General features: G+C 43.1%; 1 long non-coding RNA gene across 1 annotated transcript; it reads left to right on the top strand.

Annotated features, from left to right (window-relative positions):
* The first annotated feature begins 6880 nt into the window (after positions 1-6880).
* Positions 6881-8362, top strand: LOC123622685. Its single transcript, XR_006729601.1, has 3 exons — positions 6881-6949; positions 7397-7509; positions 8319-8362. It is a non-coding gene; the product is annotated as an uncharacterized LOC123622685 (long non-coding RNA).
* Positions 8363-12529: the final 4167 nt, after the last annotated feature.

Raw genomic sequence — 12529 nt, 5'->3', positions numbered from 1 at the left:
AAGAAAAGAATAATTCACTGTTTCTACCATTAAAGTAAATAAAGGACAGTAAGAGTACAAAGAAGAGAGCAGTGAGGTCTACCTGAGAAGCATAGGACATGCTGCAAAGATATATGGCCATATTATGAAAGACAAAGTGTTGGAAAAAGACATGAAGGGTTTTTAGACAGGGCAGTGTGAGAAAAAGGATGAGTACTTGTAAAATGTACTTAAATATAGTAAACTGGGTAGAATTAAATAATGAAAACCTACACAGAACTCTGAAATTTTGAAAATGAAAACAGGAGGAGGAAGAAATATGATTCAATTTTTCAGTTATACCTTTTAATATTTGAACGATATGAGATACAATAGCATTAATATAAGAAAATATTTATTTCTTGATTATCGTAATATGCACTTTTAAATTGAATAAAAAAATTTAATTCTAAAATGCAATTTAAGATGCTGCAAGATTATTTTTAAAATTAATCTTAAAATTTTAAACTGTAGAGGAAAAATGCTTATGTGATGCAGAATTATGAGGTACTTCTAAGTACTACAATCATGTAAGAAAGAAACATAAAATCCTCCACTAAGTTTCACATGGTTTTCTTACTCCCACGTAAGCAACACACTCATAGCTCTAATTTCGTATTTACATTATATAACAACGTAGTTAAAAATTGGGGATATCATCTATTATAAATAAAGATATGATTACCCAAATTGAAGATTTAAGAATCTTCAAACAATCTACAATTGTCAATCAGGCCCCAATATTCACATGAGGAGTGGAGAGAGGACTACAAAATCAAGTCTACAGGATTTCTGAGTTTTACAGATGAACACACATTTATGTGCAAAATATAACAACTATCAATACTGAACTTGATAAAGCTTCCTGAGAATAATATAAAATGTCCCCAATGCTGGAGATATTTTTCAAGGTAAAAAATCATCTTCCAGAGATGACTGTGTATACTCTGTTGGCAGGTGCCCCTTCTTTATAATTCTATGATAATAAGTAGGTTATTCTAGAGAATAATGATCAATTATGATTGCATTCATGTGATGTATACATAGGTGTGTCCATTATATGGAGAAATTATTGCCACAAGATAAATCAGAATACCTCCAGAAATAAATAATTGTTACCTTTATTTTTTCAAGAGGGTTAGTTCTTATTTCATGGATACAGATTAAGAACCTCCTTCATATAACCAGGAATTCTAATTTTGATTAATAAAAAGATCAAATAAAATGCTTATTCCTTTCTCTCTATTCTCAAACAGATCTAAAATGGCTGTAAAGACTGTATCACACAGCAAGATAAATTAGTTAAGTTATGGATATACAAAAGACATGTTAGAAACCTTAAAGAAGAAATAAAAGAGTAAAAAATTAATAATTCATAAAAATCAGATAAGGCCTAAAATATATTTCATTTTGCATTATCTGGAAACACAGGTTTTACTTGATTAAATATAAGATATTACTTCAGTAATTTTTTTAAAAATGATTTTTCCCTTTAAAATTGTTTTTCATTGATATATAAAAGATGTAAGTATTTGAAGGGACATATGGTTTGATACATTCACACAATCTTAGCGTAATTGGGATATGTGTCATGTTAAATATTTATCTTTTCTTTATGGCAGAATCATTTCAATTATTCTCTTGCAGCTATTTTTAAATGTACAATATATTAATTTTCATTATACTCACCTTTAACTTTTCTTTTTTCATAAAACCATCTAGAAGTCATTCAAAAGAAATTGAGCTTCTTTTTCATTGCCTTTCTTTTCTTAATTTGCATGAAAATAATTTCTAACATATAGAAGAGTTCCTGCTCTCATTTAACTCATTTCTGTTGTCTTTTCATAATAATTTCTGTCATTTTGACTCTTATTCAAACTTTGTATTCATCTCACCCTTCCTCAATGAATTCTTCTCCTTCATCCCCCTCCTCATTTCCGTATTTGTTGTGCTATTCTTTTGGGTTGCTTTCTAATTCTTTCCTTCCACAATTTCTAACCTAAGAATGATTTACTCTGCTCAACTTTTTACAAATCTCAATCCTGTACATCCTTCCTTCTGTTATTACATTTGTTTTCTATTATGGCCTTGAGGAGGTCCATTTCTTTACACCATTTTTGTCTGCATTATGAGGATGGGTGAGTGGTATATTAAAAAATATATACAAAAAATTTTTAAATCGTAATTTGCCTTTGTAAGGCCACAGTTTTCCAATGACCGAAAGGAAGGTTTCAGAGGAGCCTCAGGTGATTGAAATGAAGGATGTGAAAAGCCCTGGACTTTGGCTGACATAGGAAAGGATTCAAACACATCTTCATTTGCATGATCACAAACCTTGTCCTCAAACATGATTCCATTATCTGTTCTCACAGTATAATATTTTGCTTCTACTATAGTAAAAAGAAAGTAAACAATATATGAAAATATTTGTAATGAACAATCAGTGAATAACACAAGAATAGGTTATCTTCAAATAGCTTACAGTTTTTCCTGGATCTCTGAGAAGCAGTAATTAAGTTTGTTAAGCTTCATTATGGAACATCCTAGAATAAAAAACAATACCTTTAAGAATAAAAAGTATCAAACTGGTAAAATAATTATAACATTGACCATTACTATATGATCTAACACAAAGAAAAGAGGATTTGGAGTCAATCAGATGCAGATTCAACCCTCAATTCTGTCATTTACTAATCTACATGTTCTCACGGGGTGAACATTATGAAAAGATGATACAAATGTCCTCAAAATTTTACTCCCTTTACCCATACTTGATTATTCTACAAATACTGTAATATTCATTGGATTATATTCTTAACCAAAATAGCCTGGGGCAAAAATGTACCTAGTCAGCTTAGAGGATTGTTAAAGTAACTATCGTTAAGATAGTTAATCAATTTTGAGTTATATTGTGATATGTGTTTGTATCATTCACATTTGGACGAATTATCTCTTGCCGGGGAAAATGTTACAGTTCAGTTTTTAGTAATAATTTATTTTAATGGGTTGGCTTTGCTAATAGTATAAACCACTTCTATTATGTTTGTCAAAATGCTAAAGATAAAGTACTGTATAATTCAGGTTCTCTCAAGAAAGAGAAAAAGACCGGGCGCAGTGGCTCACGCCTGTAATCCTAGCACTCTGGGAGGCTGAGGTGGGCGGATCGTTTGAGCTCAGGAGTTCAAGACCATGTTGAGCAACATCGAGATCCCGTCTCTACTAAAAATAGAAAGAAATTAGCCAAACAACTAAAATATATACAAAAAAATTAGCCAGGCATGGTGGTGCATGCCTGTAGTCCCAGCTACTTGGCAGGCTGAGGCAGAAGGATCACATGAGCCCAGGAGTTTGAGGTTGCTGTGAGCTAGGCTGACACCATGGCACTCTAGCCTGGGCAACAGAGCGAGACTCTGTCTCAAAAAAAAAAAAAAAAGAAAGAAAGAAAGAGAAAAAAAATAAAAATAAACCTTATGAAGCAATGATTGTTGAATGAAAGCCACAAAGAGCTACTCAATAGAAAGCTTTAACTAAATACGATAACAATGAAGACAGAGGCACTGAAAGGATAGACAACTGAGGAAAAGTATTCTGCAAGGAAAACGTTAGGCTGGGGTAAATCATTTTTAAAAGGTGGAGGAGGAAGAAGAAACAAACAAAAAGAGACAGGACCACTCCATCAAGTATGTACTTAAACCATAACAGAAAACGGAAAATTGTATGATAAGGCACATGAAGAAATAAATCTATGTATATGTATAGAACAGAGGTTTTAGTACAGAGTATATCCATAATAAAACTTCTTAGTATTTACAATTCATTTTTGTATATATTTCTGTAGTAAAGAATTTAATTTTCACTCTCTGGCTGGCTGAGGTGGCGGCGGTGCGACTGGGATGGGACCGGCTCTGGGGCGCAGGAGCCGCGGCGGCGGCAGCAGTGGCCGCGCAACTCGGGCCAAGCGCGGGGCGGCGGGCGAGGGCGCGGGGCGCTGAGCTCCTGCGGCCCCTGGATCCCCGGCCGCGCACGGCCGAGCCCAGGAGAGCGCGCAGAGGCGCAGCCGAGGAAGCCCCGCCAGAGCCGGCGCCGGCGTCTGGGGAGGAGCAGCCGGGAGCGAGTCGGGCCGGGCGCCCGGGCGTAGCCGCCGGGGCTGCTCCCGGGAGCCGCGGGCCGGGCCGGGCGCGCGAGAGGACCAGCCCCGCGCCACCCACGCGCCAAGGACTGTGTTGCCCCTGGGCCGGGCGCCGCCGCTCGGGCTCCTGCTGGCGCTGACCGCGCTCCGGTGTCCATGTAATGTGTACCCAGACCCCATCCCTGACCCCGGCCGCCGCGCACAATGTTGGCTCCCAGCGGGAGGCTGCTGCCTCCTCAAGTCCGTGGCAGCTTGCGTCTCCTGGACTTGGACAGATCTGGAGAGACCCTGGGAACCGAGGAGCCCTCGGCCCGTTGCCTTTTGCCCAGCGCAGGAGCCTGCCTGCCTTCACGCCCAAACCCCAAGCTTCCCTGAGGACCCTTTCCGGGCACATGGGGCAGCAGACGGGATGCGCTCAGCCTCTCCAGGAGGGTGGGGACGCGCCTCCAGGCATCTAGCCCCCTCCCCGCCCCGCCTTGGGGCAGCATCCCCTCAGGGCCTGGTTCCTGTGGGGTTTTGCTGTGGTAGCCCCTTTCCCTCTCCCAGCTGCAGGGAGTTGATTGGCTGCAGTTTCCTGCCTTCCTAAAAAGGCTAATTGGTAAAGCTTTCTTAGAATTATCCTCAAACTAAAATTACTCTCAAATAATCAGGTCTTGTATCATTGCCCAATAGGTAAAAAGACTGCCAAAATTTCCATTACTGTCCCCTATTTTTAGGCTTTGGGATTACGCTTTTAAATCTCATTCTACAGTACAATGTGTTTGACTAAGTTTACACAGGGGATAAAATAAACATCCAAAAGTCTTCGTCTTTTTACATCTAGGAAGAAATTTTAAGCTTCTAAACCTTAATCTTGTAACCTTAATTTTCATTATCTCAAATTAAAAATGAAAAAGTAAATATTGGCCCAGAAAGAGCAAGGAAAGGGAGACATCAGGAGGTTTTTGACAACCCAAGAGGTAATGGTGGGGCGGACCAGGTAAGAGGGAAAATGAAAACCACCCCCAAAGGTGGAGAGATTGAGTTGTGAGCAACAGGACAGAATAGAATAGAGACACAGTGGAAGCCGCAGGTTCCTCAGGGAGCCGGATGAGTAAGGACTTCTGGAGCTAGTCCCCTAGGGAGAGAGAAATTGGCGCGATGTGCAAGAAGAGAAAACCCACAGTGGCTGGAGAAAAGAGAAGAAAACAGCAAACCTAAGAAGGGCCAGAGGTGAGGGAACCCAACTACACCTAACCCGGAAGGCAGAGGCAGTGCTGCGGGAGGAGGACAGCTCAAGACAAGGAGCGAGGGGCTCCTGAAAGGCTTTCCATCCCTGCTGCGAGCCAGCACGTCCCCAGCATTCCCCTCTTCCTCTCCTTACCTGGGAATCCAAGGCGAAAAGAGGTCTACCACTGGGGGCCAGGTCCATTTCCAGGCTCACTCTCCGCCACGGAGACTGAAGTGCTATCACAAGCCTTATTTTGGCCTCGGCAGGCCATTTATAGGCTTTCATATTCCAATAAGGCTTTCTGGAATGTACATTCTGGTTGGATGATAAAAACTGTCTAATTCTGATTGGATAGTGCAATCCAATCAGAACGAGTATTCTAGAAGAGGCCCTTTGAAAAGAGAAATTCACAGACCAATTGTGATTGGATAATGACATCCAATCAGAATGGGTATTTTACAATACCTCATTTGAATATACGAGGCTATAAATTGTCTGCCATGGGTTGAAGCTGTTTCTTTTTTCTTTGGCTCTTGAGAGCTTGCTGAGGGGTCTGTTAGTTTTTCATTTTGCTCTGGCCGAGAGATTTCCGTTGGTGAGGGCTTTGTGGCCAGAACCGCCTTTGAATCTCCTGGGAAGAGAGCATCCTACAGTGAGCAACACCCAAGGAAGGACCGACCTAGGACTTGAGAGGGACTTGCTGGTGAGCATCCTGTCGTGAGAGGCAGGTAAGCAAGGACTCAGTTGGCACGTGGGAGGGATTTGGTCCTCGGTACTCAGAGGCCTTGTAGACCGGGAATGGGCACGTGAGTGGGAAGGGGCACCGAGTGTGTGTGTGTGGGGGGGACACTGTGTCCAGGTTCTGCTTCTCCTCCCCATAGCGGTTTGTGTAGCTGCTGGGTGTAAGTACAGCAGGGAGATAGATCGGGGTGATGTTCCCCACACCCGCCCATCGGTGGGCCTAAGTTGTCGGTTGGTTTCCGGTGGATTTTGCAGAGTGGGTGTGAGGGCATCGGGGAACCTCAGCCTCTGTACTACAGGGGCCGGTGTGAGGTGATGCCGTTTAGCACCACCACGTTCTCCACTGTGGTTTCATGCTGGGTGGGCTTAGGTTTCTGCTCCCAGGAGTGGCTCTGCAATACAATGTGAATGACGGTGAGTGGCGGATGTCCTAGGCTGTGCTGCTGCTGGCATTGAAAGTGTAGAGGAAGAGGGAGACTGTTTTGTGAGGGGCCGTGGGGTAAGGACAGGAGAAGGGTGTAAGGGCGCCATGGTCGCCAGCCACGCCCTGCACAGTGCTCCTGGTGTCACCCACCCTTCACAAGCTGCCAGGTTCCAGGCAGTATGGCAGAGAGGCGGTCGCCCCCAAAGTCAGCAGCAGAAGCATCTGGTGATGTGTCCACCTGCGTCTCCCACCCAGCCCCAGCCCCGGCTCCTCCTGCTCTCATCCTTAGATCTGTTGGCCCTTGTGCTCTCACCCAGGTGCCTACAGTTAGCAGCTTCTGCAGGGGTAGGCTGCCACCTACATCTGCCCTGTTGATACGGGATTCAGATTCTGGAGCTTCAGCAAAGTTTTTAAAGTGGAGGTGATGGTAAGTTGGCAGGTGGAGGTTTGTGGAAATTCACTGATAGTGAAGTCAGGTTCAAGTTATCAGCTGAGAGTATGTATGGAAAAGGAGGTCTTAGTGGTTTGTGGAGGAGGTACAGAGTCACGGAGGACTAGAAGAATGAGTGGAAATGGGAAATGTTATTGAGGCCTAACTGGAAGTTGGGGATCACGAATTTATATCAAGACCAGTCAAGATGAGTGTTTTCTCCTACTGATTTCTGTTTCTTTTATCTCTTCCAAATGCGAATTCTGGAACTATAGCCCCATAGGGCGCTGAGAAGATGAGTGTGGGGGCTGGCCTGCTAGCAGCACAGTGCAGCTTGGCAGCAGTGGCTCCACAGATAGAGAGGCCTCCTCGGGTGACCCAAAGTTGGCATAGCCCAACTCCAGGGCCTCTTCCAGACCCTGTCACTTTCCGTGCTGTTTCCAGGAAGAGACCAGCCAGGGCCGTGTTCAGATGGGGTTAGGAAGCCAATGAGGTGTGATGCAAAAGGAAGATGTGTATGCTATCAGGATGGCAGGGACCCTGTCGTTAAACAAGAAGTAAGTCTCCACTGCGTATGTTTCTGTCTATGCCACCATGAAATATTTTTAATAGTACAGCTCCTGGGAGTCAGTGATTTATGCTCTAAGATGATATGCTTATATGAGTTGGACATTATAATTTTCAGTAATGTTATGATTGGCCATTGATAGAAACATCCTGAAAGACTGACTTATGAAAAAGGGAAGGTAAAACCTACATTTGTGGGGGCACAAATAAGCATTTGAATCTATTTTTGATTAACCTAAGATATTAACATGATGAAATAGCCAGAATAGTTATAGTCAATCATGGAAACTCACCTGAAATCCTGTCCCAAACGGGAATAGTGCTTTTGTTTTTGATAAAATAAATTGTAAAATAGAAGAAGATGGTGGTGATCAAATTCTTACACAGTTGGGAAAGAGTGGATGTTAAAAGTAAGGGAAGAGGATGCGAAACAAACTGGTGATGAAACAGAAATCAGAGAAACAAGCTGGAAGGATGACAATTATGGGTCTTAGTTCTGTCAGTACAGTAGTAAACACTGTGTAGCATGGCAGTGAAAGCTGCAACTCAGAGCCACCTTTGCAGCCAAAACATAGTCTTCCATAAGAAACCTCCAGCTTGGCAACTCTGTTTTCAGAATAGTACCAAAGCAATATGTATGTATCATGTGAAAGAATTTATTACAGGTAAAAATGAAAAAGACTTAAGTACAAGCTGTCTCATGAGAAGGTCAGCACACACCACCGTGCTCATTCGAGAAAATGGAAGTGTATCTGCTCTGTCCTTAATTTCTTCTCCTTCACTCCTGTTTCCACTACAGCCTACAGATGGAGGAGACACGAGCACCATAATCTCACCCATCAAACTTGTCCAAAAGATGGTATCTAAGATCCCATCGTGTCATCAAATAACAGAGGAATCTGTGTTTTCTTCTGAAGAAATCTCCTTTTCCGTGTCCATCTTTTAGAAGCAGAGAAGAGAAGAAGCTCTGGGGGCGTCATCTCCAATATTCCTGACTCTCCAGCATGATGAAACCACGGGAAACATAATAGCAGAAACTTTCCCCTTCCAAAGGCCACAGCTGGGTCCAGAAGATCTCCTGTTTGGTACCACTTCTGCATATGGCCTCCAGATAATTCTGAAGCTCTCTGTGTTCACTGCATGAATGAGTTCAGCAGAGGAAAGGATGGGAAGGATCTGGGCACCAGCTGTCTCATCAGACACACGCAGAGAGCACAGCGCTCCGCTGTGCTGCAGGAGAATGTGGACCCGGGCATCCTGCCTCTGTACTCCATCCACCCAAGCCAGATACCTTCTCTACTGTCTCCAGAGGTGGATCTAAGGTCTATGTAGTCATCTTCAGGAAAACTGGTCAAAGAGTCCCCTTCAGCTTCCTCCTCCCCTGATCGGCTGACTGAGGACCTGCCATTGCATTTGAACCCTGGCGATGTGCTGATGGAAGCTGTGTTGGTGTTGTCATCCTCCAGTGATGTTGGGGAGGCCGTGATGTCCTTTCCTGAGAAGCATCAGTCCCACGGGTTGAGGCCTGGAATGTTTCAGTGTGGTGATGTCTTCCAGAAGAATAAAAAGATCATGAAAAGAATGAAATCAGAAGGTTGGAATCACTTTTCATTGCCAGTCTCAAGGCAGCGTGCAGATACTGCAGTTGTGTCATCAGTCTGGGAAAGAAGAGTGATGTGGGAAGAAGCTGTGTGTGATGAGACACCTGTACAGATGGCATCCTGAAGTAGTCAGGAACCAAAAGAGCTTTCTCTGTGAAAGTTTGGCAAATTGTATGCCACCTTTGTTTCTGCAGAAAGTTCCTTCTCCAGATGAATTGACTTGGGAACAATGATCATAAGATGTAATCAGGTTATGTTTCCTATGAATAGCAAAAAGACCTCAAAGCTGTGGAATCATTTTTCTGTTTGCTCTGCACACTGAAGTTGTGTGATTACGCTGTGTCCAGATCAGCAGAGGAAAGAAGCCAGTTACCCTGGGCACCCGTTGTCTCCTGAGACATTGCAGAGGCTCCACAGCAATGTGCTGAAACCAATGTCTCTGAGACAATGCAGTCCTCTTCTCTGGACATATGTGTGCCACTGAGCACAGAATTATTAGGACCTCCCTCCTTTGGTGGCACCAATGACATGTTTTATGATTCTCACTCAGTTGCAAAAGTAACATCACAAGTCTAATAGCTGCAATGGTCATACTTGACTTTCCGTCTTTGTAGACAATGTTGGCTCTAACAGACTGCTCCAATACTTGAAAACTCAATGTTCCTTGCCCTCCCCATCTTACTTCTCTAGAACAGGTATCCCAGCTACGTGTGGTAATGTGAAGCAGATAATTGTGTCACATCTTAAGAAAGGTGAGATTCGGATCCAATTCACTTTGGGAATAGGTATGAATAACCGGACTTAAGAGGACCTGGCCATTTAAAGGCTCACTGGGTCTCCTTCGAGTTGTCAGTGTAACCACACTGTGAGGACCACCATTGGTCAGCACTTTTTAGATGTGTCACAGATTGTGGCAATAGCAGCAACAGCATTCAGAAAAAGCTAGAATGATGGTGGGATGTCTCGGATACCTCAATTGGCTTTCAAATTGGTATAATGGTGACTGACAATCCAAGCACAGAAACGACATAGAATGAAGTACAGGAGCATGCAGTGCTTCAGCCACATGATCAACTTGGTTGTATATGTGAGGACAGTAAGAGCCACAGAGTGGTGCAGAACTTCCTTAGCATTGCACAGAAGATGTGTTATTGGGTACATCAATCATTGAAAGCCAAAAAGAAGCTAGTAGAGATGCAGAAGTCATATAAATTGCCACAGCACCATTTTATTCAAGACATTCCATCCAAATGGAGGACATCATTTCATATGTTGGAATGACTCATTGAACAAGAAAGGGCAATTAACGAGATGGCAACAGAGTATAATTTGGGAGAACTGATCGCTTGTGACCAGTGGGAGGTCATCCAGTCTCTGATATGCACCAAACTTTTCCATGCTAACAGTCGGGAGACAGCCACACCAGTTTCTGCTTTAATCCAAGTCATCCCCATGATCCACATTCTCAATATAAAAATTGAGGTGCTCTTTGAGGAGACGGTGGACATGGACACCATGCTAAAGTTCTTGAAGGAGTCTGTGGTGAGCTGATTGTCCACCATCCTACATGACCCCAGATACACATTTGCTACACTGTTGGACCCTCATTACAAATCTTCTCTGTTTACACAGGAGGCAGCAGAACAGCAAAAGTGGGCTTCAATCAGGGAAGTATGGAAATTCTGAGTTCTATCCAGATGACATGCCTTCCTCCAATGGGTGTGATTCATAAGAATTCGTTGGAGAGGATAACTTGTGGTCACTCCTGGCCAAGATGAAGAAGAAAAATCTGAGAGCAAAGCTACCTGAGGACATGGTGCTTGCATAGTTGGCGGAGGAAGTGCTTGATAAACAGAGCTCTGAGCTGCTTGCTTACTGGAACCTCAAGAAGTCATCCTCAACAGGGCTGTCAACTTTGGCCATCAGAGTTTTGGGCTGTCCCCCAGTTACCATCCCTTCAGAGAAGCTGTTCAGCATGCTCACTGAGAACAGTACCTTCGGCTAGTCCAGGCTCATGATGGAATATTTTTAAAAACTTATTTTTTTGAAAGCAAATATTTTCTTAATATATTTTCAGTATTGAATCTCACGATGGAGCCACCAGACTAGAGTTGCTATTGCTGCTTAGGCATTAGCAGTTGGTACAAGGGGCTGTGACTGTGCCCCGGGCCATGTATGTTACCAGACCAGACACTGAGGGTCACTCTCCAGCTTTCACCATAATGTCTGCAGGTGCCCTACTCCTACTCCTTCAGGCCAGGTATAGTGGTGTGTTTTTTAAGAAGTCTGTTAGAAATAGCTCGTCCTGTCAACTATGAAATAGGACCACTAGGTTTTAATTTGTAACTAAAGTTTTTTGAAAGTTGGGGTTTAGTAATTTGTCTTACTAGAATGGCAGAGAAAAGTAAATAATTTTATTCTGTAGGTGTTTTACTTCAAATTGGTATTATGGAGACTGACAATCCAAGCATAGGAAAGATGTTGAATGAAGGGGAGCATATGAGCATTGCCGTGCTTCAGCGGCATGATCAATTGGATTCCAGCTGAGGACAGAAAGAGCCACAGAATGGTGCAGAACTTCCTGCACCATTGATTATATAAAAACCATGAATCAGGTACTGGATTTTAGTTTAGCATTGCTTTAATTGTAGCAAGACAGCTTTTGTGCCTGTCAAATAAAATCTGTAAATAGGAGGTGGAGGCCAAGCCATCCGACCTTTGGAGTTTTTACTACAGGCTCTAAAGCTGTGGTCCCCAACCTGGGTACTGGTCTGCCGCCTGTTAGGAACTGGGCCATGCAGCAGAAGAGGTAAGCAGCAGGCAATTGAATGAAGCTTCACCTGTTTTTACAGCTGCTCCACATCACTCTCATCACTACCTGGGCTGTACCTCCTGTCAGATCAGCGCCAACATTAGATTCTCACAGCGTGAACCCTACTGTAAACTGCACACGTGAGAGATCTAGGTTGTGAACTCTTTATGAGAATCTAATGCCTGATGATTTGAGGTGTGGATGAGATGGTGATGCTAGTGCTAGCACTGGGGAGTGGCTTTAAGTACAGGTTATCATTCTCAGAGAGGTTTGACAGCACAGAGACCATAATAAATCAATTGCTTGCAGAGTCATATGAAAACATTATCAGTGAGGATATGTTACAATGGTGGAACAATAGAAATAAAGTGCACAATAAATGCAATGCATGTGAATCATCCTGAAATCATATCCCGCCACCAGTCCCCTGGTCCATGGAAAAATTGTTTTCCATGAAACCAGTCCCTGATGCTAAAAAGGTTGGGGATTGGTGTTCTAAAGTATGTCTCAGGGTACAGAGAATATTCTGGAAAGTAACTGTTTACTGCAACAGAGACATGGCATTTGAAAACAAAACTAAAATTAGATGTATCATGT

Source organism: Lemur catta, chromosome 17, assembly GCF_020740605.2.
Source record: "Lemur catta isolate mLemCat1 chromosome 17, mLemCat1.pri, whole genome shotgun sequence".
Classification (NCBI taxonomy): Eukaryota; Metazoa; Chordata; class Mammalia; order Primates; family Lemuridae; genus Lemur; species Lemur catta.
Note: the sequence above shows the minus strand (reverse complement) of the source record. Positions and strands in the feature narration are given on the sequence as shown.